This window comes from Zalophus californianus, chromosome 1 (assembly GCF_009762305.2).
Source record: "Zalophus californianus isolate mZalCal1 chromosome 1, mZalCal1.pri.v2, whole genome shotgun sequence".
NCBI lineage: Eukaryota > Metazoa > Chordata > Mammalia > Carnivora > Otariidae > Zalophus > Zalophus californianus.
Genome location: NC_045595.1, coordinates 135,946,455 through 135,970,892, shown reverse-complemented (window position 1 = coordinate 135,970,892; position 24,438 = coordinate 135,946,455). Strand labels below are relative to the sequence as shown.

The 24,438-nt window shown below is 40.5% G+C and overlaps 1 protein-coding gene across 11 annotated transcripts in view; it reads right to left on the bottom strand.

Annotated features, from left to right (window-relative positions):
• Positions 1–24,438, bottom strand: part of MAP3K13 (mitogen-activated protein kinase kinase kinase 13) — a 135,110-nt gene that overhangs the window by 66,717 nt on the left and 43,955 nt on the right. The window contains exon 1 of one of the 11 annotated variants that reach the window (XM_027584105.1): positions 24,037–24,258. The exons of 8 other annotated variants lie outside the window; for them this stretch is intronic. The gene's annotated coding sequence lies outside the window, so the exon portion shown is untranslated. Of the gene's footprint in view, positions 1–5,029; positions 5,218–24,036; positions 24,259–24,438 lie in introns of those variants that run through there. 2 more of the 11 variants (XM_027584111.1, XM_027584104.1) reach the window with 2 other exon arrangements.

The window sequence follows — 24,438 nt, the reverse complement described above, 5'->3', positions numbered from 1 at the left end:
GGCTACTATTTCTGCAGAGTGTACACAGAGCTGCTATCGCTGCTGAGAATGGTGATGGATAGCTGAGCACCCAGGTCCCGCGCCGGGAAATTGACCAGTGGTGACCCCACTGCTACATGACCTCATGGTTCTTTATGTTTTAGCCCTCTTTCTCAGCACATGAACGTGTTCCCCAAAGGAAGGAGGAGGAGGAGAAAAAAGACTTCAGTCAGCCAATTTTGTTACTTGTTAAAAGGGTTGGTAAGGAAAAAAATAAAATGATCACTTAAGAGTGTCTCTATTATCTGTGCACTTCATTTATTCTTCTTGACCTTCAATGGATAAATTGGTTCATTTCCATCAGTAAGTTGGCTACGCTAGGCAATAAAATCATGGAGAAAAGACGTGTCTTTTTGAGTTGTATTGATCCATCATATACATAGCATTAATTGTCAATAGAAAAAACTGAAACAGATCATTTACTGTAGAAGTGAATTCTACTGACCTAATTGGTATGTATATTGCACCGAGCCTTATGCTTCATGCTCTTTTTTTTTTTGAAAGATTTTATTTATTTATTTGACAGAGAGAGACACAGCAAGAGAGGGAACACAAGCAGGGGGAGTGGGAGAGGGAGAAGCAGGCTTCCCGCCAAGCAGGGAGCCCGATGTGGGGCTCGATCCCAGATCCTGGGATCATGACCTGAGCCGAAGGCAGACGCTTAACGACTGAGCCACCCAGGCACCCCTGCTTCATGCTCTATTAAAAGAGTGCAAGTTTTATATTGTTAGTGTATTTTATATTGTTAGTGTCAGAACATCTGAAGTCAGATGAGCATTCCAGAAGTGCAATGCTCAACTTATCGGAATTAAACTCTTTGTATTACATTACTCCTATTTATTTTAGTTAGAGAGGAATTATTTTGGTCTACTAACAATTTCCAAATTGTATATGTAGCTGAAGTTTGGCCCACCGTTTGTCTTTGTTTCATTTTGCCTCTCTATTCTGTCTTTGAGAAGGCTATATACTACTCTCCTGTGAATATGACAAGGGTTTTCCTTTTAACATGCAGACATATATCTAGTACCTGAGAACACAGCTTAATAGCATTAGCAGAAGCAGCTCAGCCAGAGGGGAACTGAACAACAGCTGAGTACAGTCTAATAATTTACACTAGGGAAAGCCCTTGGAATTCAGAGGCACACTGCCCAGCTGGAGAGACCAATCTAATCTCTGCTAATGATGTTCCTCCCTCTCTTTCCTATCAGGGCTGGGCTTTTTACACATGCGCACGTAATTATACATGCACACGCAGAGTCCAGTGAAGCCAAACAACACAGCACCCAGGATTAAATTACACAGTAAGACTTCCAGGCGTCATCTGGCTTCTATATCCTGTCCAATAAATGCTGTCCATGGTTCACGTTGTAGAGCTGTTAAAGGTCTCAAGAGTTTAAAACCATATACAACTAAATACTGAAATTCAAAAAGTGGTACATTTATGGTTTTACTTGAGACCCAATAGAATAAGCATCTTAAGTTGGTTAAAATAGGCAAATACATATTAGGAGACAGATACATGGACTTTGTCCCAAAAAGAACTTGAGACTGTTGACAAAAATGTACATAATACAAGAGGTAAATCGATAAAGGGAAAATAAGACTGAAACGTAAAAAAAAAAAAAAAAGCCAAAGTAAAACCAGTGAACAAAAATAATTTGTAGGCTAACAACCATTAAAAAAGGTACAAATCTGGACCATAGCTTTCTATGGATCAAATGAAAGAAAAAGATACAATTAATTATTCAAGTAAGATAAAAACACACCAATTGTCCAGGAGAAGCAGTTTTTACTTGTACTAAGTCCTGTGAGGCCTTTCTTCCATGGACCCGCACAAAACAAGGAAGATAAAACAGCCTCAACAAATACGGTAGCATCTTTCCTACGACAGTTTTCAGGGCCCCTCTCTCTACAAGGTGAGATTCTTGGGTATTCCAGAACAGCAATGCTTACAGTAAGGGATTCCAAGCAAACAGCGCTTAGAAAGTCTGATTTAATCCAGAAGGGCATGGACTACACCTTCTTCAGGAAATCTTCCTATTATTTAGTATTATTATAGTATTATTTAATATTACTATTTAATAATAAACCATTATTAATCATGCTCAAGCTTTCAAAATATCTGAGTAGCTGTTTTTTATTCTCTGGCAAGGACCTGGCAAGGAAATATTCTTGGTTTTCTTATAAGGGGTAGAACCATAAGTTTTAACAATCAACCAAGAAGAAAGAGCTGATGCCCTCCTATGAAAACAGGAATCTGACCCAAATCAGTGCCTTAAAAACCTCAGTTCTACATAGAATTAGGCCAAGAAAAATAAGCCTGACTGTGTGGTTATTTTTTATTATAACTCATAACATGCTTCATGCTCTGATGAAACTTTATTTTTTTCGGTGTTTTTATAAGTATTTTTATACAAAGCCCTTTGCAAATACCATCAATTATTTCTTAAAAAGAATGAAGCAATTCAATAGTTAATAGCTCTGCTGCTCTACTGAGTAAATGGGGAGGGGGGTGTGAGTCACCATCTGGGGCTATAAATTATAATCCTGCTACATGGTAATGGACGGAGGACTGATCCATGAAGCTCCCCTAGGAGAATCCATCTATCAGTGCAGCCATCCATAGAAGGGACTGAAGGAAAGGGCAGCTCCAGGTCCAGACAAGGGACTCTGCTGCAGCAGAAGGACACGTAGCTGGCAGGTTTTCAAAAGCAACTTTTCCCCCCTTCACCCGACCCCCACACCAAATTTCTGAATTCAGAAAATTATAGGGAGAGTTCTCCTACTTTAAATATTGGCAAATAAAGGGAAGTCGAGGATTTGAGAAGCTCTGGGCAAAAAAAGTTCTCAAGTGAGAGAGACAAACAGTAGGTTCTGAGCTGCTTTATCTACTTTAGTGAACCTACAAATACGTCTCGAAAAGAAAAAGCTGACGTTATTTACCACAGAATGAAAACAACCGAGAGGAGCGCCTGGCTGCCTCAGTCATGTAGAATATGCAACTCTGACTCTTGATCTAGGGGTCATGAGTTCCAGCCCCACGTTTAGTGTACAGATTACTTAAAAAATAATAATAAAATCTTAAAAAAAAAAAGGAAAAGAATACTACTGAGAAGTTAACCTAGCAAGAAGCTTCACGATTTTGCATGGATATGCTTGTGGAAATCTGCATACCCCCAAACAAGGTGCCCTAGTGGCGGATAATTCTCTTTTGCCTCTTACCTCAGCCTCAGGGTTTAGTTGCTTTGGACTATTTCCTCCAAATATGATAATTTCAAAAATGGTATAAGCAAGTAAAAAGAAGACTGAAGATAGGAATGATCCTAATAAGAAGGAAAACAGTGCAGAGAATCAAGTTTATAAAATTAATCAGAAAATTACAAGTGGAAAGGAAAACTTAGGATACTTTTTGAGGTCTTACATTAAACCTCAAAGGGCACCTGAGATCATTCTTAGAAAGAGAATACAAGTGGGGCACCTGGGTGGCTCAGTCGGTTAAGCGACCGACGCTTGATTTCAGCTCAGGTCATGATCTCAGGGTCCTGGGATCGAGCCTCTGTGTGGGGCTCCACACTGTTATGGCTGAGCCTCGTTTGCCTTCAGTCCATCAGCTGCAATGGCCCACTTTGCCTCTTGTGGTGCCGAGCCTGCTTAAGATTCTCTCTCTCCCTCTCTCCCTGCCCTCCCCCTGGCTCTCTCTCGCACGCGTGTTCTCTCTCTAAAAAAAAGAGAGTACAAGTTAGAAGTGCTAAAACAACTGTTTTTTTTTTTTCTATGTTGCTTAAATACCCAAAGCTTAGACCTATCACATCTTCTAAGATACTTAAGGACTTTTAGGGACCTTCTCACATCAGCTCTCACCACAGCTATCTGAGAAAGGCAGTCATCAGATTTACCACTGAAATCACAAGACGGCATGGAAAAATTCTCATTTCTGTGAGGAAGGTGGTTTTTTATCAGATATCTTCTATTCAGCTCATTCATGGATTCAACAAATTCTTTGTTAATCCCCTAGAGTCCTGGCTTTGTCAAGCAATAACGAGGAAGCAAAGATGAACAAGATGGTGGACCCCTGCTCTGGAGGAGCTTACAACCTATTAGAGGAGAAATATATAAATAAATGATTACTATGTAGCATGAGAAGCTCTCTAAGAAAAACGGGTACAAATTTTGAAGTTTGAAGGAGAAAAATTGCTGTCCAGAATGAATAGGGAAGGGGTATAAAGAATATCAGCCCCCAAAAAATATCAGTCAGAGGAATGTGTGGAAGAAACCATGTGGTTATCTGGGGAGAGGTGAAAATTGTCAGCAGGTACTGGAGGGTGGTGTTGAGAGATGAGAAGATAAGGCTGGAAAGGTAGATTAGAGGATTGTTTTTGTTGTTTGTTTTTTTTTCTCCTATGGTCAAAGAAGCATGGAGAGGTGAAGGGAAGTGGTGTGATTAGATTTGAAAGATGATTCTGTTTAAGGGGAAAAGATGGATGGATGGATGCTAAAGTATGGGGAAAGCTACTATGGAGAGACTGGGAAGAATTTGAGAGTTATTTTGAAGACAGAATTGACAGGACATAGTAACCAGCTGGGTGTGATGGTCAGAGAGAGTTTTCTAGTGAGGAGGACCACTAATCAAGACAGAAGATCCAGAAGAGGTGACAAGGTGGGAAATTCAATGAGAAGGTAACAAATTAGGGTTTCCACTTTCACGTATTCTATCAGGCAAAGCAGCAGGAAATGGAATAAGGAAGTAGCTAAACTGAAACTGGGACAAAGGGCTGCAAATACTGTTGGGGAGACAAACATGATAGAAAAGTTTCATGTAATTATTACACTCACATCAGGAAAGTCATACATTTTATGGACTCACTTCACCCTTAGCCCGGTGCCAAGGGTTATTTTATTATTTTCCTTTCTTTCACAATGCCCCCCAATCTACCAAAAAGCTCTTCACCATTGCCCACACCACACACCACATACACAAATAATCTCCTACCCTTTCCTAAATCCAAGAGCATTCCTTTCTTCAAAACACTCCTGTCTTCCATGAGCCACTTTCTGGGTCTCCTCAAAAAATCAGTGATGGTGGCGCCTGGGTGGCTCAGTCATTAAGCGTCTGCCTTCAGCTCAGGTCGTGATCCTGGGGTCCTTGGATGGAGCCCCGCCTTGGGCTCCCTGCTCAGCGGGAAGCCTGCTTCTCCCTCTCCCACTCCCCCTGCTCGTGTTCCCTCTCTCGCTGTGTCTCTCTCTCTGTCAAATAAATAAATAAAATCTTTAATTAAAAAAAAATCAGTGATGGCTAACAGGTACAACAGTGAACACAGATAACAAACTATTTTTATCATTAAGGTCAAGTCCATATTCCCATTAGTTATTTACACCTTTATTGTTTCATTCCTTTATCTAAACTTTGAATAGAGCACATCTGAATAGAACACTACTTCTGAGTGCTAATGACCATCAACAATTAGGACCGTCTAATGTGGGTACCACTGTTCCAAAGGCCTTTCAGAGCAGCTACTATTTCTATGAATATCAGAGTATATTTGCCTTGACCCTGAGAGTTTAGGTCCAAGAGAAAATGATTCTGATTCTGCATAAATCTGCAAAGGATAGGAAGCATGACTGCACAAGTACAAGAAAAGACGTTAGTACTGCAATTCAACAAACATTTCCGGAGCGCCTGCTGAGTACTAGGTGCGTACTTAAAAGCTATATGGGGATATAAAGATGTAAAGACGGCATCCTCTTTATCTTTTGGTATGCCTTAGATATTCCATAATAAAACCAATGGTCCTTGCTCTTGAGAACTCAAGTCCAGTAGGGGAGATAGTCGCGAACACAAATGAAGGCAGGCCATAATAAGTGCTTATAACGGAGGTGCGAAGTACAGTGGGATAATAAATAATAGATTCATCTTTCTGCTTTGGGGAACAAGAGTCTGTTCATCTGTCTTCACAAGGATAAGAGACCAACAGTTTGAAATTTGGGGAGCAAATGTCTTTCTTGTTGATGCAACTGACAAGCCTTAATATTTTTGAATCTATAACAGACAAGGAATTGAGGTTAGCCCGTTGGATGACAGGCCCAAAGCTGCTGCCAGGTCCTCCCTCTGAGGTCTTGGTTATTTCTTCAAACAGAGAGCACTGCTTGTCAGCGCTTTACTACAGCACACCGATTCCAATGTTCCTTCCCCCAAATCTGTCCACGCGTCTCAGATCCCTGAGTCTATCGGCTTCTCTCATTGTAGCCAATCAGCGTTCTGTCTTCCTCTTCCTCTTCACCACCCATCCCGCACACAGGACAAGGGGTCATCCTAGAGCTTACAGCAAGTAATTTCACAATACAAAAAAAAAAAAAGGCTGCAGCTTCCCTTTAAATGCAGTCCTTCCAGAAGGCAGGGATAGGCCAGGCAACCTTTCAAAGTCCCCTTGGCATATGGGCAGGCTCTACTCCTGTCTTATCCTCATTGCCACTGACAGGCCTGGGACCAAAGCCTGACAGGAACAGAGAAAAACCCCTGGCTCCAGTCCACTCCCCAAACCTCATGTGAGGCAGAAAAATGTGGTTTTGTGTCTTTTTTGGCCATGTGACTTCTTAGATATAAGAATCAGACTGATGACTTCTCCCCCGCCACCACCAAAAAAGGAAAGCAAAGAAAAAAAGTCCAGTTCAAAACAGTGAGTTTCTCATGAAGCTTTAAGGAGATGTTTGTACATAATTATAAGGAAAGATTTAGATTTTCTCCACCAAAATAAAAATAAATTTATCTATATTACAACATAAATATTGGCCCTGCTAAAATATGCTGCATACTAAAGGATTTATATATTGTATAATAGCATTTAATACTACTCAGCATTTATGACTTCAGTAATTTTGCAGTTTAATGATTTGGAAAGAAGCCACCAGGAATCAGGAGTCCCAACTGTGTCATAAATTAGTTGTTTAGCCTTGGGCAAGTCACCTAACCTCTCTGGCCCTTAATATCCTCATCTGCAAATGGAAGGAATTGAACTAGAATGGTCTCTAAGATCCCTTTTAGCAAAAACAAAAACAAAAAACTATTCTGTGAATATAAAGCATCAAAACAATCAACAATGCAAAAGGATTTATCAAAACCAATTCGCTCCCCCATAACTGGAAATGCTCTATCTATTAGAGAAATTATAAGATTCCTGCTTTAGTAAAGAAGATTGAACCAAATGACCTCTCCTACGTCTTCCAACTGTAAGACTCTCTCACGTTACAGATTACTTTTGGAGATTATAAAACAATTACAGAGTAAGATTAATAGTAAAGGGGGGGAGGAGAACACCATCTTCTAGGTACGTACATATTTGCTGTCACATTAGCCGAGCAATGACAGGTAGCAGGTCACTGTGTAGCTAATAGGGACTGTTTGTCTTGGGCCAGGTTGCTAGGTGGTGTAAATAACTCTGCAAACACAACACCCAGCAATGAAAAGTTTTAAATGCCTTCAGTCACTCCAAAGTGAGCATATAGGATTTCATCACATAAAGCCTTCTGACTGCTAGTCAGAAAAACTAAGGTAGGACAGAAAAGGATCACAATTGCCTTTCATTTGTCTGGGGGTATACAGACACTCCCTGCAGCGTGCTCCATTACCCTATGTTCTTAGGGACGTGCATCAAAAGAATGGCAGAAAATAGCAATAATCACTGCGTTATCTTACATTTATATATGGAGTTCAGTTTCCAAGGTAATGCCATATATTTGAATTTCCTTTGAGCCCCATAGGAGACATGGGAGGTGAACAGAGCAGGTATTTTTGACCCGTCTCGGAGGAAAACTGAGGCTTACCAGGGTTTAGTAGCATTCCCCTTTCCCAATAGTGGGAAATGGATCAAATCCTCATTATATCACTTTCAACTCCCTGACATGCTTTTGTCACAAGAGGTCTGGCAGGGTATAGCTATCTGTTTATGATTTCAGTATATTTACATATTTCAGGAAATGGCAGAGGCATAGTATACTCTTATGGAATTTGAGGAAATGATTTTTAAAAAGGAAACCAACAACAACCCTGAATTGTAATGGTATTTTCAAAGCTGAATTAGAAATAGATGTTAAGGGGCGCGTGGGTGGCTCAGTTGGTTAAGTGTCTGCCTTTGGCTCAGGTTATGCTCAGGTCCTGGGATTGAGCCCTACCCACTGAGCAGGGAGCCTGCTTCTCCCTCTGCCCCTCTCCCCACCCTCTCCCTCCCTCCCTCTCTCTCTCTCTCTCTCTCTCATGTAATTAAAAATCTTAAAAAAAATAAGAAATAGATGTTAAATTCGAAATGCCTGTTGAATCTGAGAAATAAAGGGAACCAAAATGCTATAACTAACCAATCTAAGTTGTTATATAGCAATGTGATTCTAGAAACATGTAATGGTAAACGTTAGTATACTGGGAAGAAAGAAGAGCAAAGGATTTGAAATAGGTGGTAAACATATCAAGAAACAAATACTTTTCTACAGAAATTATATTTAAAAAAACTAAGTTTAGGTTGGACAAGAATTAAGCAAAGGATTTAAGTCCTAAATATATTCCATGTTAAAATAGAGGCAGATTTTGGTATAAAGTAAGCATCTAAAAGCTTTAAGCCTTAGAAGAAAAACATGCTAACATCTGTTAAGGCACCTATTATGCTTCTACTTTTTATATACTTTATCTCATTTAATCTTTATATCTTCATGGAGGTCAATATTATCACCATTTTATAGACAGAAAACTGAGGCTCTGAGAGGTCAAATAACTTGTCCAAGGTCACACAGTTAGTGGATGGCTTGTTAGGTCTAATTGATTTCTAGCTGGGTCCTTTTAGAAGGTTACCTCTCCCTAAAAAAGCATATCTAGGGGAGCCTGGGTGGTTCAGTTGTTAAGTGTCTGCCTTCGGCTCAGGTCATGATCCCAGGGTCCTGGGATCAAGCCCCGCATCGGGCTCCCTGCTCAACGGGAAGCCTGCTTCTCCCTCTCCCACTACCCCTGCCTGTGTTCCCTCTCTCATTGTGTCTCTCTCTGTCAAATAAATAAATAAAATCTTTTTTAAAAAAGCATATCTAAAATTTGCAGTTATATTTGGTTCCTGGAACCATAAGAAATTAAAAAATAAAGAAGCACCTTTTCATCTCTCCTAAAAATTGGTAGGCTGAAAATTCCGCAAGGTTGTAACTTAACTCACTCATCCTAGTGACGTGAGCTTTAGAGTCAGAAGAATTGGGTTTGAATCCTAGAATCCTTATAAAAGCAGCTACATGATGTCAAGTAAGCCCTCAAGTTCTTCAGGCTGTAATCCAATATGTTAGTCTTTCATTCTATCTACTTATGAAATATCATTACTGGATGTTATGGTAGACATCACAGGGACAAAAAGATAATAAGACTTTCTCTGTCCTCAGAGTTTATTTGCATTAAATCAATTTAGTTAAGTCAGAATCATTTTCTACATTCTTAACACCATTCTTTTAGACTTCTACTCCAAGCAAGCAGGTATGGAGGGGCAAGTGCCCAGAGGGACATAAGATAAAGGAAGAGTTCTAACATGGATGCTACAGATCAGAGGACCACTGGGAATAATTCTTCAAACCTTATAGCCAGCTAACCCCACCCTGTATCACATTCCTGTTCTCCTTTGTTACTTCCCAAGGTGTAAGTAAGCAACTCCAGTTGAGAGTCTCAACCCTGTACTTTTCTGTGCATCCTCTTTCCTGACCCAATCTCCCACTCTCTCTTCCCTCTGAAACTTTCCCATTTGCCCCTCCTGTTCCATTTTCAACTTCTTGGCTGCATGCTCCCTCAATTTCCTTGAATGAATGTAACGGCACAGTTGACTTTTCTCTTTTCCTCTTCACTTACCATCACCACATCCAACTAATCACCAAAGTCCTGTAGATATTTTCTTGTCAGGCAAAATTGTCAAAGACTTTGAAATGGGCAAAAATAATACTGGGTATCCTTGCCTAAGGCACCACTCCCAGTTTACAGGAGACTTCCCTTGACTTGGAGATATTCACAGCCAAAAATTGTAGCAAACATCTAGTAATGCAACTGATTCTTGTCCATAGGAACGTAAATGAATCATGTCCGGTGGAATGCAGTGGATTATTAATGCTCTGTGGATACTGATTGGTTTTGCCCCTAGTTACACATTCATTTTGGCACGCCCTCATTCCTTATTGTCTACATATATACGTGCTCTTGGAATTTTCCTTATAGCATCTTACTGGTTCCCTCATTAATTAATGAGTTAAGTATAATATTTGACACACATTCATTTTATATGTATATAAATCATTATTTTACCCCCTTTAAAAAAGTATCCTTTAACATTCTGAATATCTCTTTAAATTTATGCACTTCTTTCCATCACAATAACCCTTCCTAGCACAGCTCATCTTCACTGTTGCCTAGATTATTTTAACAATCCCCTAATTGTAGCCTTGTCTCTAGTCTCTCCATCCTATTCCATTCTCTCCATAGCCAGAGTGCTTTTTCCAGCATGTAATTCTGAACATACTACTTAACTTTGTAAAATCTCCTGCTCCTAGAATCCAGTCCAACCCTCTTGGCATGATATGCTTCTCTAGCCTCATGTTTGATACAGCCCTGCAATTCACATTTCAGTTCTCGGAATTCACTGCCCTCTCTCTTCTGGGCACTTGTAGTCCCCTTTGCATGCAATGCATTCTGTACCACCCTCTTCCCACCCATCTCTCGACTGTTCCTGGATCACTCAAGTCTGGGTGAGATGCCCCACTCATGTCCTCCTCTAGCAGCCTGTACTCATTGACCCCTTGACCCCCTCCCCCCACAACACATATTTCTCTACTATAATGACTCTTTGACTTGCTCCCCTACTAGACTGCAAGTTCTGTGAGGGCAGGTGGCAGAGCTGGGCTGTTCACCACTATATCCCAGTACATGATACAGCATCCAGCACATAGTTGTCATTCAGGAACATATGCTGAAAGCTGGGTTCTCCACAGGGTCCCAGGATAATAACAGGAATTTTCCTCTACAAATCCTTCTGTGACCCACCTCACCCCTCCCCCACACAAAAAGCATAGGTTACACTCAAATAGAATGTGTGTACTTCAGTTTTAGGCTTTTATTTTATGGAGTCAGAGTGAAATATTCAACTCATCTGCTTTTTAAATCGTGAACAGTTCCATAAAATGGCCATTCCTAGGAGGGATGAAAGACGGTTTTTACTTTCTCTATGGCAGGAAAAAGGGAATGGGAGAAGAAAAAAGCATGAGGAAGGAAAGAGAAGGCCAGAATCACGTGACATGACCACAGCACACACGCTCAGCCTTTTGTCGAACACTCACTAGGCTCTATAACGACCCTCATTGTAACCATGGGGGGAAACTTAGAGGTGTTCGGTAACTTAGAGGGCATAGACAGCTAACAGATGGGACTGCCACGACTCACCTCTCTGACTTCAGGAGCCAAGCCATTAATCACGTTGGAAGAGTGGAAAACAGAAGTTAGAAAAACTACGTTTAGGCAAGATACATTATTGACAAAGCTTGGTTTCAGTAGTACCTACCCAAGTACTTGGTTCTCCTTTGCTAGGGGTTTGCAATTCTAGATTTCTCTTTGATATTCACATGTAACTTGGACCAATTTTGATGTGATTTAACACAGAGAACATACTCTCTTACACTGTTAGTAAGGTCTTTCTTAAGAAGGCCAATTCCTTAACCAGAGTATGTTGCCTCTGTCTCTAAAGGAGATGAGAAGGTGGTCCCTCTTAGTATCTTATAACTCTGAAAGAACTAGTAAGACACACATTTTAGAGTGCAACATTATAAAAGTAAATTAATGGTATTACAAAAGCTCGAGAAATAGAGAAAAAAATTCTATCACCTTAACTCAAAACATTTTGGCACACTTCCTTCAATTTTTTACTTGAAAAAATCTTAAACGTAACTCTGTGCTACTCTTGAAACTTTGACTCCAGTCTCTTTTCTCTTACCAAAACATCATGCACATTTTTCATCTGCACAGATTACATCACCCTCATTTTAAAATGGCAGCATATATTCTATTAATTGGCTATTAACTCTAGTTGAGTCTGGTTATTTGTCTTGTTCCATAAAGTCACTGCGAACAGTGGATTAGTGGATCCTGGAACCACACAGCTCCTAGGAGAAATACGGGGGTAGGTTTCTGGTCACAACATTTTTGTCAGCTGATCAATACATAACCCTGTTTTATGTGTGTTTCTATTTAAAGACACCTTACTTGATATACATTGTTGATTCATTAATGCTGAATTCATGGCCAATGGCACAGTAACTCATGCCTCAACGAAGCATATTTTCCCTGTAAGGCATATCACAGCCTTCTTGCACCTAGGAATACTGGGCAACACTTCGGCACTATGCTTGGGGCTATTTTAAACAGCAAAATCACCAACAAAAAGCACAAAGATGCAAAACACAGCACCAAATCGACTTTAAAAAAAAAGGGTTATTTATTTGAGAGAGAGACAGTGAGCATAGAGGGACAGCGAGAGAAGGAGAGAAGCAGACTCTCCGCTGAGCAGGGAGCCTAGGGCTTGATCCCAAGCCCCTGAGATCATGACCTGAGCCAAAATCAAGAGTTGGTGCTTAGCCGACTGAGCCACCCGGGTGCCCCATGAAATTGACTTTGAGAAGGCACTTGTTTACAGTATGAACGTTGAAACATGAAGGGAGAGAGTGTCACCTTGCTCCATCTGAACTGGGAGTGTGTATTTCAGGCAACTCAAATTTTTCTCTGTTTTGCACATGTCTGTCTGTGAATGACTGTTAAGGCACCCCAAGTATTGATTAAAAAAAATAAATTTTAGTGAGGTGAATTAACAAATACACAATCTGCAAATAGTATCAACTGTATTTTCCTATTATTGAACAGTTAGGCTATTTTTCCTATTAAAATAATACTATGATTAAATCTTTAGGCCAAAACTTCCTCCTCTTTTAGGAGTATTTCCTTAGGAACTACTGGGATAGTTATACTTTTGACAAAGCTTACTCAGTGCAGTTCTTGGAATGGCTCATGTCGAGATTCTTCAGATCCTCACTACTTTCAAAATGTGGTCCAAGGACTAGTGACATCAGCATCACCAGCATTAGAAATGCTGACAACGAAGTGAATCAGCATCTGGTTTTTAACAAAATCCAAGGTGATTCCCATGCACACGAGAAGTCTGACAAGTTCTACTATAAACCAAGGATTCTCACACTTGAGTACGCAACGGCATCACCCAGCCAGTTTAGACACAGCCGCCTGGGCACCCCCCATCCCCAGCATCTGATTCAGAACATCTGGGGAGTGGCCAGAGAATCTGCATTTCTAATAAGTTCCCAGGTGATACTGATGGTCCTGGTTCTAGGACCACACTTTGAGAACCACTGTGTAAGCTGCTTCATGAGTAGGTCTCTTGCAGGATTTAAACTTGCAGTTTTTAAACCAGTAATACGTCTTTTTTGCAGGAATGGGCGGGAAGGGTGGGAAAATAATTGATACATAGCTCATCAAAAGAAATGCACACCAGGGGCACCTGGGAGGCTCAGTCAGTTGAGCATCTGCCTTTGGCTCAGGTCATGATCTCAGGGTCCTGGGATCGAGCCCTGCATCAGGCTCTCTGCTCAGCCGCAAGTCTGCTTCTCCCTCTCCCTCTGCCATCTCTCTCTCTCATAAATAAATAAAATCTTAAAAAAGAAAAGAAAAGAAAAGAAATCCACACCAGGTTTTGTGGAGGTGAGCTAGCTAGCCAGGATGGTTAGACCTAATCATGGTTGGTGGGGGGAGGCCAATATGGTTGGGTCAACTGAGAAATAAAGAAAAAAAATCGTTTTTTTTCTCTTGTTATTTAGGTACTTTATACAAAATCTAATATTAAAGTATCTGAAAAAAATCTTATGGGGTAGTTTTTTTATAAAGATTTTATTTATTTATTCATGAGAGACAGAGGGAGAGAGAGAGAAGCAGAGGGAGAAGCAGGCTCCCATGGAGCAGGGAGCCTGATGCGGGACTCGATCCCAGGACCCTAGGATCATCACCTGAGCCGAAGGCAGACGCTCAACCATCCGAGCCACCCAGGCGCCCTGGAGTAGTTTCTCACAAACCATATTTTTTTTTCTTCAGCTAAGACAGCAGAAGAGATGATTTATTGTACACGTGTTACGTCCAGCCACAAATGAAAACAGAATTAGTCCCGAAAGTCATAGGTCCAGGGCAAAGGACCAAAAGGGACTGTTTTGGTATGAACAAGGAAGGTCTCTTCAAAGGTGGTCGTTGCGATCAGATGGCGATGGTCTAGAGCCCTTGAATCAAACTCTAGAAAGTAGGCATGCAGTCCAACAATTGGTACCAGCGTCCCTGGCCTCTGGCTTTCCTTATTTCTGCTCCTGTGGCTCCATGGGTGCACAAGCTAGCGGTTTACTTGGACCTCTGCCTCATCTTTCTTCTTTTATGCTTCAGCCTGCGCATTCGCTTCTTCCTCCACTTGGCTCTCATGGCGCAGAGATTTCCAAGAAGATGGCGCTAAGGCCGAGAGAGCCCACAAACCATATTTTATGAATTATATACAAAAATAGGATAATCTGAAGAATCTGCTTGGTAAAAAGTGTCAAAGAATTTTTTTTTTTTTTTTTTTTTTACTTTTTTAGTTTCCTGTGACAATATACAGTAATGAAAGGATAAGTCCCCAAACCAGGCCCACAAGCTTAGTTTGCTTTGGCAAATCCTTAGCTGCAACCACCCAGGAATAAGCCAGAAGAGATATGTCTTAGAAGATGGAAGCCCTGAGACTACAGTTTCCTCATCCTGAGCCTTCAGGTCAATCCCCATGCATAATTATTCTCTGGCATAAAGACATCTCTGGGTACAAGCCATATGCATCTCAGGTAAATCACAATTACCGTTTCACATTGCTCTTAAGCTTGGCGAAGATTTAATGAAGTATAGTCAGTCTCCTGGATAGGTACTCCCTTGGAGTGACTCCCTTTCCCCTACCCTAGGGACCTTTTTGCTCTGCATTAATAATGAGGTTCTCTTGGTCATTCCTTTTCCCTTTCCAGACTTGGTCGAAGGCTTTTAGAATCTGGGTGGCTAGTTGTTCTTTGGTTTTTAAAACCATGCCACAGCCTTTTTAATTGTTAGCAGGAAAAAGACGGAGGCCATTTATAAGACCATCTGTGGCAAAAGCAGTTTGACTCTAACAAAAGCCAGTATCAGAGGTGTAAGATTCAGTTAAAGGAAGCCCTTATCAATGTAGATAACCTTGTGATCAAAGGAGAACCGGTGATGGGGAGTGAGTACTGTTTCAAAGTGTTACGATCTCTTCTCCAATCAGGGCTTCTGCCATAATAGAAAACATAGCGGATTATGTGATTGTTTCTCTTTCTCAAAGAAATCTACTCTGGTCTCCAGGTCTCTGAGAATACTTAAAGGTTAGATTAGAGCCTGGCTTTGATCATTAACATAAGCTGTATAAAGCAAATGTTCAGTTATTTTTGATTAGACAAACAGATGGAAGGGGTTCTGTTCAAAAATGGCCAGAAACAGGAGGAAGAAGATGTGTGTGTGGGGGGGGGTTGGGGCGGGGGAGAACCTGGCAAAGGAGTACAGTTTCTTGTCACATTGGCTCTTGAGCCCTAGCTGCTGCAATATCAGGTGGGTATTTCCCAGGAGTTTCTATGCTTAGCAAAGGTTTTAAATGAGTCTGTACTTTTAGGCCTAGAGAGTAGTGACTGAAAATATCCAAAGGTATGTTGCATCTGTTTCTTCTTAGTGTGCATATGTATTTGACTTTGTTATGTGAGAGTAAATAATTGGTGAGTAATTAGTAAAATGCTTAATCTCACTTTAATCAAAAGATTATCTTCCCTGGAAAAAGCAACCATGGCTTTGTATTTTGGTGGGCTTGATCTCACTAGTCTCAATTATCCATGGTTATCCGCGCCTGCGGATAGCCTAATGCGTCCCATTAGAGGCAGACAGGACAGCTACCACAAATGCAGGCACAGTGCCTCCAGGGTAATAAGAAGCCTCGGTGGGCTTATTTTGCAAATTGAGCCCTCTTTAGTAATAGCAACTGTGACAGCCCTCTTTAGGACTCTAAATGAGTCTCTCTCTCTCTCTCTTTTTTTTTTTTTACAGTCTGGCTCCCAAATCCATTCTCTTTAAGATGGAAACTGCTCTCCCCACTGCCACCTGCCCATGGTGAACCATCAGCCCAACTGCAGGCTCCCTGGGCTCTGTGTCCCCGCCACCCCCCCTTTCTTTCTTCTGTCACCTTTCTCCAGTCCTTTGTCTTTGACTATTTCCTAAGCCTTTCTTCTACTTCTCTGACCTTTTTGAAATTTAGAGTTTCACTAAAATGTCCTCCTAGTACTGCTCAACTATTACCCCAGCCCAGGAATTCAGTACAAATTAGCAGATTGAAGACAATAGCATCTGACAGTGGGAAATCTTACATTGTTTTCCCCTAATTTTTAAACAACTAAAATTGCACATTTACTATACCTTCTCTGTAATACATGATTGCTTTTTGCAAGATGGTTTTACCACACTGCTACACGCACAAGTATTGTTACTAAATGGAACCCACTATCTGAAATTATTATAGTTGTTAGGACTAGACATGAGACCTCTCTGCTTGACTATTATACAAATGAAAAAGAATACAAGAAAAATTCTAGACTGATGAGATGAACACTAAAATGGAAAGGATGTTTTCTGTTTTGTAATTTTTACAATTTATCTTTTTCCTTGACAAAATCTGCAAACTCAAAACACCAATCCATCAACCAACTTGTTATTTGGAGAATTCTGGGAAGAATAATTTTCAAAAGCTGGCAAATCTCATACAAAATACCAAAATCTTATTTTTTTCACAAAAATCTTATTTTTTTCAAAGACTGGTTGTACTACTTATGAATTTAGTGGTTCTCATTTTCTTATTTAATATAGTCTTTCACCCTTCATCATGCTTCAGCCTGATTTAAAGAATGATAGGAGGTAGTGAGAGATGGACAGAAGGAGCCAGTGTGATCACTTTGTGAGACTCCATCCTAGGACCCTGGGATCATGACCTGAGCCCAAGGCAGACACTTAACCAACTGAGCCACCCGGGCACCCTGAATTTTGCTTCTTAAGAGCACTAAAAAAGGTCAGATCAAGGAAAGGCTGTAACACACAACCAAACTAAGGTTATTAGATTATCTGTTGCCATATTCCCTATTAGCCCGGACCACCAAATCACCAGTCTAATGGAAACTCTCTCTTGACCACAAAGAATAACGACCAAGACAAGTGACCATTATATGGGCATGCCTAAAGGTGGCAAGGTCAGATCTCATCAGGATTCTATTTCCTGCTTATAAGGAAGTCTGTGGGCAGATCTCAAAGTGAATTAACCTTTCTGTGTCTCACCCAGATATCTCCATCTGAAACACTCATGACATTTTCCCCTCCTCCTCAGCTGTAGCAGTATCCCAATGGAGGCTAAACTTCTAGAAAAGTACTATGAAAGAACTGGAGTAAAGGTAGATTTTAACCAGATTGTCTTAGAAGTTGTTACTTGTCTGTTTGATGTTGGTAATAATGAGATTCCAAGAATGTTACAACGTTAGAGTTAGAAAGGACATTTGGTAATGGTAATCACTAAAAAAAGTCTTCATCTCATATTTTGAAATGAAAGCTGAAGACAAATTTTAAAAAATTTGAGAGAATTGTCTTGCCAAGGATGATCTGATACGGCTACATAGGTACTTACTGCCTTGGTCCGATTCTTTTTCCATTTCATCTTTGTGCCTTATAAAGCAGGCAAACAGAAAGCACATTGATTTTATCCATTTTAATATAAGTAACCTTTAAGATAAAGAAAGAAGGTAGGTATATGGTTGCATAAAAGAACCTCATTACTAAAAACTTTACAAGGGTTCGATTCATCCTCTGTTCAAGGTGGTGCATGTGAATCTTCTGCTAAAGCATAATAAGCAAAAGATATTTAAGCCTACACTGGTTGTTCTTTTCTTGATTCATCTGAGAACCAGAACACATCCTCCTCATTGACTATCACTCACCATGCAGCAATTCTCGGTGGTGACATTATGAAAGGACATTCCCCCAGCCCCCCCTAAACACACATCCACCCCCATAGTTAGAAGGATTTATCCTAATAGGGCAGCAAGCAAAATTTGAAAAAGTTTCCCAAATACCACCTCTGCTCTGGCCTCTACCCAGCAGAAAAATCATTAATCAAAAAAAAAAAAGGGGGGGGTTCTCTACAATAAACAAATGTAGACCAAAAAGAAAGTGTCTACTCTGTGCCAGACACAGGCTATAAAGTGATGAACAAACAGTGAATACTAAATATTCACTCTGAGTTTTAGTCTTAGAGCAGCTCTCTTTGTATACCCATTGTGCCTGATTTGTCAACCACCGACCCCTGGGTGTGATAGTTCCTTTAGCTCTCTGAATCTCTCTGAATCTATATCCGCAAATACAGCATACAATGAAAAGTCCCTTTTTACAATTTTAATTTATTTTAATTATTGTTTAAGTAGGCTCCACACCCAACACGGGGCTTGAACTCACGACCCTAAGATCAACAGCCGCATGCTCTACTGACTGAACCAGCCAGGCACCCTGGAAAAGTTCCTTTTTGACTTTACCCCACCCCCAGCACCCTTTATTCATCCCCCACCTTTACACTTCTCTTTAACATTTGCCACTGCCTAAACTAATTTACTTCATTGTTTGTCTTCCCCAATAAAATAAGCCCCCAAGAGGGCAAGAAGTTTTGTCCCCCCCCCCACTGCTGTGTACTCAGTACCTAGAACACATACTGAATGCTCAATATTTGTTGATTAAAAGAATGTCAACCCTTCGACACCTACAAGTTCTATTTGATACACCCTTTTCCCCATGACAGTCTCCTCACTCCTCCCCTTCAATCATTCTCTCATCCCTAGTATACTGCTCCTCTGTCCTCTTAGGACTTTTCCTGCTGGCGATATCTAGGTGTAGTGTAGCTAGCATGGGCTCCATGATTAACTGTCACATGACAATCTTCATTTACACACACCCTCTTATCTTCCATCGCACCTGCTGAACCAACACTTCACCCTATCTTACCCCCACCATCCAACTTATCTTACTCCATTGTCCAGTCCAGAGCACTGCAAGAGAAGACCTTAGAGTCATGCTAGACCGAACCAATAACAAGTCAAGATAAGCCTCAATGTTTAAAATCCACGGCATACAGAAGAAAGAGAATGGGGTGAAGAATTAGACCTGGATTTGAGAATTGGGTATAATGTGCACTGCCTCGTGTCTTTGGCTGAGTCAGCAACCTTCCTGAGCCTGTTTTTTCATCTGTACAATGGGGGTAGTGTACCTACTTCATACCACGAGGATTATATTTTAAATGAAATAATGTATGTGAAAGCTCCCAAATTTCTAGGCATGTAGAAGTTGCTTGATAAGTGTCAGCTCCTTCTCTTCCTTTAATGTATCTCACTAACCTCTTTGAAGATGACTAACTCCTACTTAGCAAGAAAATCCATGCTCTCTGCTACGAATCTTAATTTTCCTCTCTTCCCTCCTTTCCATATAGAATTCTATGTCTTCACTCTGTTTTCTTGATTCAGAAGTAGTGTCCCTCTTCTTTTCTAAAACTAGCTCTCTATCCATGCAAATAGTTTTTACCCTGGCTGCACATTAGAATCATCTGGGGACAGGCGCCTGGGTGGCTCAGTCGTTAAACTTCTGCCTTCGGCTCCCGTCATGATCCCAGGGTCCTAGGATCAAGTCCCACATTGGGCTCCCTGCTGCTTCTCCCTCTCCCACTCCCCCTGCTTGTGTTCCCTCTCTCACCGTGCCTCTCTCTGTCAAATAAATAAATAAAATCTTTAAAAAAATTCATCTGGGGAGCTTTTAAAAAAATGCAGATGTCTGGGCCCCACCACAGACCGATTAAATATGACTCTCTGGAGGCAGGAGCATGGTATCAGTATTTTTTTTAAGTTCCCTGGTAGGGTGCCAAGACAATTCAATGGGAGAGAGAACAGTCTTTTCAACAAATATTGCTGGAACTGGATATCCTCATTCAAAAGAATGCAGTTGAACACTTCCTTATACCATGCACAAAAATTAACTCAAAATGGATCATAGACATGAATGTAAGAGCTAAAACTATAAAGCTCTTTAAAAAATAGGGATCAATCTTCATAACCTTGGGTTAGGCAAAGTCTTCTTGGATAGGACACTAAGAGCACAAGCAACAACAACAAAAGTGAAGAAACTGAGTTTCATCAAAATTTAAACATGTGGTGCTGCAAACAATATCACCAAGAAAGTAAAAAGACAACTCACAGAATGAAAGAAAATATTTGCAAACCATATATCTGATAAAGAACTTGTATCTAAAACATATCAAAGACTCTTAAGCTCAATAATAAAAAGAGAAATAAATTTTTTAAATGGGAAAAAGATCTGAATAGACATTTCTCCAAAGAAGAAATACAGAGGGCCAATAAGCGCATAAAAAGATGCTCAACATCATTAACCATTAGGGGAATGTATACCAAAACCACAAGGAGATAGCACTTCAAATTCACTAAGATCACTCTTATCAAAATTAGAGATAGTAAGAAGTGTTGCCAAGGATATGGAGAGAATGAAAGCCTCATATACTGCTGGTGGGAATGTAAAATGGTGCAGCTGCTTTGGAAAACAGTTTGGCAGTTCCTGAAAATGTGAAACATATAGTTATCATAGGACCCAGCAATTCCACTGCTAGGTATATACTCAAGAGAAATGAAAACATATGTTCACACAAAAACTTGTATGCAAATGTTCATAGCAGCATTATTCATAACAGCCAAAAAGTAGAAACAACCCACATGTCCATCAAGTGATGGATGGATCAGTAAAACATGGTATATCTGTACAATGAAATATTATTCCGCTATAAAAGGAATGAAGCCCTGATATGTGCTATAACATGGAGAACTCTAAAAACCTTATTCTAAGTGAAAGAAGCTAGTCATGAAAGACTGTATGTTATATGATTTTATTAATATGAAATGATCAGAATAGGCAAATCTCTGTATAAAGAAAGAAGATTAGTGGTTGCCTAGGGCTGGGGGGCTGAGGGGAAATGAGGAGTGACTGCTAATGTATATTAGTTTTGTTTTTGTTTTTGTTTTACAATGCTAAAAATATTTTAAAATTGATTGCGGTGATGGTTGATCAACTCTAAGAACATACTGAACAAACAGAGAGCCAGAAAGTTCCCCAGGTAATTCCAGTCTCTACAATACTATATATGTACGGTATCTTTTTTGTAAAGATTTTATTTATTTATTTGAGAGAGAGAGAATGAGAGACAGAGAGCATGAGAGGGAAGAGGGTCAGAGGAAGAAGCAGACTCCCTGCTGAGCAGGGAGCCTGATGCGGGACTCGATCCTGGGACTCCCCAGGATCATGACCTGAGCCGAAGGCAGCCGCTTAACCTACTGAGCCACCCAGGCGCCCTTTATGTATGGTATCTTACCTTCTAGATTCCTTAGGAGGAAATACGGCATCTTCTAAATCTTTCTCTCCTTCCATATTCTTAAGGAATAAGAGACACAGAGCAGGAGGGTGATATCTCTTAAATGACCCCCCCTTTCTTTTTTAAGTAAAGGAGTGTTCTTGGTGAATGTTTTTTATTTTAATCAAAATTGCAAGAGTCAGGCTGCCACTTGGCAGCATCGGTCATCTTGACTATCTTGATTCACTTGAGCTCCCCAAGCAATTAATTCAGCTGTAGCCCAGAGAGAGAGGGTAGGTAGACAGTGCAAACCAAACTGACCGGTTCTGCCATCCAAAGTACTGTTGTTCTGTCCTCTACCAGTGGATGTGGTCTCTGGTCCTTAGGAACCATGCTTTTGACAGTTCCCCAGGATAGGGCTCTGGTTTGACTGACTTTGTTTACTAAATAAATTAATTCCTACTTCTGGAGTAGCTTCAATTTTGAAACAGAAAGCCATCTATTGAGAGTCACTGATACACAGGATTTTATTGTTTGATATTAAACAATTAAGAGTTATTGTTTTTTTCCCCCTACAAGTACACTATACAGGAAAATAAATATAATCTAGAATACAGCCACTAGGAGTAGAGAGAGAGGGAGATTCTATATCCACACTGTGCTTTAAAGGGATAGTTTTACTTTAATAAATGCAAAGTGCAGACTGTATTTCTTTCATGGAAATAAAGCCCTCTTGCCAAAACGTATGGAAAAGACAGAATCTGATGAACATTTCTTGAGTTTGATTATACAAACACATTAAAAAAAAAACCCTAAGAGTTCAGTCTTTTGATCTAGTAATGATCTAGACTTCAATAATTTGAAATAACTTTGCAATTGCTACTTTCAACAAAGTCTGAAAGTACACAAAAGCAAATGATGAAGCAAGTCTAGATGCTTACAAATACAGGGAAATAGTGTCATTTGTTCAACCCAGCATATAAAAAAATAGCAAAATATGAAACCATAGTTGTCTGAGTAGAGGACAAAGATCTGATTTAGAATGAGGCAGAAGTTTTCCCTTCTATAGCTCTAGTGAGTACAGTTGCACTCAGAAAAACAAAATGAATAAAGGCAATGCCAAGATGAGAAACAAAAGAAAACTTCAAATCCTCAGGTAATTTTGAATGAGTTTACAGTTGGAAGATTCACTAATAATCTTCAAAATAGATTATCTGAGTCCTAATTTAGAAGCCCTATTTCATGAGAAAAGATTATAATAGGAAAATCTCAAAACTAAGTATTGATTATACAAGGTAAACAAGACAAGGCTAGATGATAAGAAATTAACAGACACATTTTGCTTTCCCTCTCACTGGAGACGTGGACCAGGTACACGCTGCCGACTAGAATATAATTTGCTCAAGTGAGGGCGGTGGAAAATGCTATTAGGTTATCTAGGTTGAGGAGCTGCCCTGGGGCAGACTATGTCACAGTGTCCCATCCCTCTTCTTTATCATCCCAACTTTCACCAGAATATAATCCAGAACCTTGGAAAATAAATACGATCACAAATACTAACTTTTTGTTGAAACACCAAGCAAAGTATCAAACCTTAACTTAATACATGGAACATATCAGAACTTTTCCATGTTTGCCAAGTACAGGGGGATAAACTATTTTCAGCTGGGAGTTCATCTTCAGAAAACACTCATATGCATTTCTATGCAATATAATTATGGAATATATTACATACGAAACCACTTCTTAATTTTCGTTGGCGGATATTTTACAGATCAGGATTTAAGGATCATTCCCCTTTTGCCTCTGGTGCAGGCTTTCAAGTTTTCGAAAATATAAATAAAACGCACAAAGTGACAGAAAGAGCTGCAAAGATGTATAAATACACCTCTGTGACTCCCATAATAAGAGCTTTTGGGGGGAAAAATGGTCGGACAAGTATTCATCTTCCCCAGATTACAAGCTCAAGACCTTGACTGGTACACAATTATGGAACAAAGGGGAGGTGAAGGGTGACACACAACAGAAAGGGCAGCAGAAAGGAAGACCAGAGCTCAGCAGGCTAGAACCTGCTCCGTCTAGCTGGCCCGGCTTCCCCCCAGCACCTTTCTGGTACCAGTTTGGGGCTTTGCCTCTCACGCGACCCACATCCTCTTCTCCGAGAAATGAATCTCCCTTTAAGGAAAGCCAAGCCAGCATCCAGAGGTAACGTGCAGAACCGTAAATGAAAAATGTCCACGTCTAGCAAGCAAGCAGACGAGCAAAGGGAAAACCAGCTGTCAGTTTTGGAGGCTCCGAGCTCTAACGGGGTTTCAGGTTACTCTTTCGCTCTGTCTTTCTCACCGTGTCTCCCTCAATAATATCAGCTTTCTAATCAACTCAAATCTCAAATACCTTCTCCATCTGTCCTTGTGAAATAAATGCTGATGAAACAGGAAAAAAAGAGTGTGATACTCACAACAATGAAGAATTCCTACACATGCCGTTCCATTTTCTTGCTTTAAAAAGATGGAAGGTTAATTTAAAAAGCCTTGCAGAATTAGAAAAATAAGGGGGAGGGGGATTCCACCCACACAATCCTCCAGCCCACCGCAAAGAAGCCCAAAGGCTTGCTGACGTCACAGATTCATGAATGGATGTAAATTGGGCCGGTTTAGGATTCCGCACAGACTTCGCTGTGGTGTGTGCCATGAAAAAGAAAGGGAGGGTCCAGAGCAGGCCGGACCAATAGGCTTCAGGCACTCATGGCCTGCCTTCTTTTAGGAGGAATCTGGTCACAGAATAAACAGAGCCCGCCAATCAGGCGTCTGCCACTGCCTTAAGACAGACTGGCAGCTAGAGGGGGTGCGGGAAGGGGGGT